Raw genomic sequence first — 4905 nt, 5'->3', positions numbered from 1 at the left:
ACAGGACAGGTTTAGCAGTTTATTGAAACGTGCAAACATGAATGGATTGTACAATGCTAACGTGATTGACAGTCAATGTTTGATATGACCACCTTTCTTGTTCAACACAGCCTGAACCCTCTCAGACAAGCTGTCTTGTAATTTCTTTAAGTAGTCTTCAGGAATAGTTCTCCAGGCTTTTTAAAATACATTCCAAAAGCTCTTCTTTGGATGTTGGCTGCCTTTTGTTCCGTTCTCTGTCAAGATGATCCCACCCTGCTTCAATAATGTTGAAGTCCGGGCTCTGGGGAGGGGATTCATCCCTCCATAAGACCTGTTGCCACTGATTCTCAGTCCACTTCTTGTGTCATTTGGCATACCTCAACCTCTTCCCCCTTTCCCTTCCTTAAGAATGGCTTCTTGACAGGCACCCTTCCATGGAAACTATTTCTGATGAGGCTTTGGCCTCCTGTTGATGGATCAACTGCAGAGTCAGATGCATCCCTCAGATCCTGTATATAAATATAAAATACATCCTGTTGTTGGCAGAGTTCTGGTATAAAACTTCTCCGTCTCCATGTTATATATATGATATTATCAGGAACAAATCATGTGTTTTTATGAGATGCCTCTTGTACAAAAAAAAATGTCAAAAGATACTATTTGAAAGCAGATCGTTGCAAAGTTGTCTATTATGTGTAGACATGACTGGCTCATCCCTTAAGATCGTTTTTACATGCTCAAATTATTCAAAGCTCAGTATCAAGTGGCTTAACAAATAAAAAATGGTCAGGGACAAGGACTGGACTGAAAATATGGACTTTGAAAGACTTTGAAAGACTTTGAAAGACTGTCAGACGCTCCTGAAGAAATATTGACGAAGAGGAAGATTTCAAGAACGTCTGGCTCCTTTGAAGCAAAATGTACACGAAAATGATAGGTGCCTCAAAACCTTTGTGGTATTCCAGTATTTTTGTTGGTAATTTGATAGTTTGTGCTCACTGTGACAGATACATGAGAAAGTGGGAAATCTCTATGAGTAAAACGTTGATGACCTCTAGTGGCAAACAACGCTCAGTGCATTTGATATTGTTTAAAGGAAAATCAGTAGATCAGGAGACCTAACACACTCACTCACACATAAAAATACACTAATTACTTAAATACACATGATGAACCCATAACCATTGCATGCATCTCCAGTTTGGGAGTCTCCTGTGTTTGTCCAGTTTTAAACAGAGACTAATGAGTCATGTGACCTCATTTACAAACTGTCAATAAGTCCAGAGGTCACAGGTTAGACATTATGTCTCACTTTTGGTGTGATACTTGTCTCAATGGCTGTGTTAACAGTCTTTTTTGTTAACAGTTTTTTTTTTATTATTATTCTGTTTAGACTGGAACACCACCACATATGAAAGCTGTTTACAAAGTCTGTGGTGAAACTTGACTGAGCAGCAATCAATCATCCATTTGTTCCGAAACTGTGATTGCAGCAGAAACCACGACACTAAGGTGTGTGTGCGTGGGTGAGAATGCAGTGTGACTGTCAAGCTGACTCTCCAGGTGATGTGTCACTGAACAGTCAAAAGGGCGTGTCTGTGTCCTGCCAAATGGAATTTTTGCAACTTAATACTTCCTCGACTGCCTAGATAGGAAATGTGAATCAAAGGGCATCTTTTCATGCACTTGAATCATTTTAATCTCTTGTCATTAACCCAGTTTGGGGTGAAGGTTTAAGCTCCAAAGCAACATTGTTCCAGGTATTAATGAAGGTGCCTGTCTGTTGGACTTTGAAAGACATATGTCTGTCTCCGTCTAAAGATGGAGGAAGCAGATAAAGAGCTGATTCATTTGTGATTGTGACAACAGAGTCGTGTGGCTTTTCTGATGTCAAACCGGTCTGGGAGGACACAGAAGAGCTGTTTGTTGGCTTGAAGCAACAACAGTCATTTTTTTGTTTTGGAGGAAGAAAAGTGTTACGTGACACACTTTTCTTTGTCACTTCAATAGAGAAGCTTTCTTTCATTATGACATCCACCAGCAACATTATTGTGGGCTTGATTACATGGATTTTTGTTTGCTGTACAGTAGCTGGACAAAGATACAACAGTGTAATCTGAGCACCATCAGTGGTTTCATTACATCTCTTTTGTTTGGGGATGTGAGACCACAGTGAAAGACTTATAAATAGGACTGTGTCTTGGTTGTCCTTCTCAGCATCAGCTGTGCTGTGCTTTCTTGATGCCACGTATTCTCCTAATTCTTTGTCAAGACAGTATATATATCTGTCTGACATTTCTAACTTTACATGGTGCAAGGTCTGAGATAAGGGCTGATGGGCAGAGCAGAAAAGGTGGAAGGGGAACCTTTAGACAACTAAGATTACACATTACCCAGTGTTTTCCACTTTTGGTCAATAGAGTGAGTTTATTCAGTCATGAGTGGTCGTGACAAAGCTTTGTGTTGTTTCTTCAGTTTCCTTTGTGGAACACAATCCTCTCAGACAAATACAAAATCACTGCTGCTGATGTCTAACTGAGAATTCCGCACAGCGAATAAAAAGGCAAAGAGGAGTAGAGATAACAGAGCCAGGAGGAACACAAAGAGGAACAAGCAGAGTAAGGATTATCAAGCACTTCAGGATGATTCTGACACCTTTCTTTACTGTCTGCTCTGAAGGTTATCTTGATATGTGATTGATGTCTGCGGGCTGATTTCTATTTTTCATCCTCATCTGTCACTGAGAGAGAACTTTCATCTGTCTCTCACTGAAAAGGATGTTTATCAAATTTCAGGAAGATGAATTACAGTGAATGTGTGTCAACAAGAAAACAGTTAAACCCTATTTCAGAATCTCAGTCACAGCTCCTTATATTTACATCAAACAGAGCAGCGTTCGCTGAGTTATATTGCTTTTATGTTTAGATCCTTACAGTTTGTGTTCAAGTGTAATGACATTAAAGGCTGACTGAACGGAAGAGTTTAACCTCTCAGACGGGTTTTCATCCCACCTCTTTCACTTCATTCCAGTCAGCTGATGAAAGATTTCTGTCAGGAACAGAACTCTTACATGCAAATCCGTGTCATTATCCAGCAAAGGTTTTCAGTTCGAGACAGGTCTAAATTGGCAGCAGAACAGTTCAGCAAATGTGACCAAGTTGTTGTAAAACTAGTAAAAAGTGCAGACGTCTTGCTGAAATAAGCAAGGCGTTCCCTTGATTACATGTAGTCTGAACGGTGCCATATGTGGCACCAAAGCTGTTTATATCATTCAGTATTGAGGGTGGTTTCAAAGACGAGTAAGTTACTTATGCCACGTGCAAACCCATACCAATCCAATTTTTGGATTGTATGATAAGATAAATTTGGTTACAAACAATAACTCAAGTTCTGAAACTCATGTTGTATAGTAGAGCTACAGATATGCAGGTGTAAGAAATACACAGATATAGAGCAGGTTATTATACATTATATATATTGTATTGCACGAGGTAATAATCCAGAAAAATATTTGTGTAGAGATAATGATGATGGATGATATAATATGAGACCTAGCATGATTAATAATTTAACTACATACAGTAAGGAGACTACATATATATGTAGTCAGTGTATGCATGTATGTCAGTGTGTCAGTGTCTATGTGCATGTGATTCCTACAGTTAAATAAATAGTGAGGTGCCGATGTTCTCATGTGGATCCAGCAGTAAACAGCGTTTGATTGTTTGCAGAATTGCTCCTGAAGCCCATGCAGTAATATCAGAATTATGCCAAGTTGTATTTATTCTCACAGTATTTCACTGTGTGGATCTCTTTCCCCATCTTTACATCAGGAAGACTCAGCCTCAATGAAAAGCTCTTTTTGTGCCAAATAATGTAGCTGACCTGTTGCAATTAACCCAATTGCATTCTGTTTTTACATGTGGTTGAATTATGAAATATCTCATGACCACTCATTGGGAGTACTGGTCCACGGGTTAGAACCACTGTCATACAAGAGCTACCTTTTCTGTTCCTTTTGTGTACATTCAGTCAACGACTAAAGCTGCATTAAATATACACTGTGACTTTATGTCATATACAGCAAAGCATTTATGTGTCATGCAACTAATCCAAGATCAGCTGCCTTTCATTTATCTTGTAAATTACATGTGGGTGAAATTAAAATATGACAATCTGCCAAGTCAGGAGCAGAAAAAGCAATTCCTGTTGATTAAACCAAGACTGCATTACGTAAATAACTGGCCAACCGTGACAGCCTGTTAATCACATGTCAAGCTGCACGTGCTGCAGGTAGCTGGCACTCTTACAGTACGCACCGCCCTGCGTGGATGACATGGCCATCCTATTCATGGGTATTTTGTTGTGCTGCAAGACAAGTGAGTTATTGTCTGAGAACTGGGTGTTGCCTTCTCACCCAGGAACTTGTGAAAAGGTCACGTGGATCACGGAAAAATCTGTGGGTGGCATTTATCGACTGTGACATTTCTGACAGGTAAGCTCAAAAGGCTTTGACTCGAGGTAGGAAACGCTGCTCTTTCACAAAAGCTACTCCGACTGATGTCACATTTTCCATTTTAATGCCGTCACAGAGCCAGGACATTTTCTGTATGTGGGTTTAGTCAACTACACTGTCCTGTTGTCTCCAAATCAGTCCTGGGGCATTTACCTCACAGCAAAATTTTCCGCTCCAGTCAGTGCCGTGCTGCAGGAACTCGGGCTTGCTTCCAGTTACAAAGCACAACCCTCATTTCTTTTTTTCCGAGCGCCTGACAATATTTACAGGCTGATACAGTTCTTGCTGCCTCCTCTTGTACATTACCAGGGCTCTGCTCCAAAGCTCTGACAGGAGAAAGGCTTGTTTCATCCACCTGTCTCTGTGAAAGGACTATAAATACACACAAATATGAGGAGAGAAAGGTG

This window comes from Leuresthes tenuis, unplaced genomic scaffold (assembly GCF_036924035.1).
Source record: "Leuresthes tenuis unplaced genomic scaffold, fLeuTen1.0.hap1 SCAF_8, whole genome shotgun sequence".
In the NCBI taxonomy this organism is placed as follows: domain Eukaryota; kingdom Metazoa; phylum Chordata; class Actinopteri; order Atheriniformes; family Atherinopsidae; genus Leuresthes; species Leuresthes tenuis.
This window is presented reverse-complemented; position numbering follows the sequence as displayed.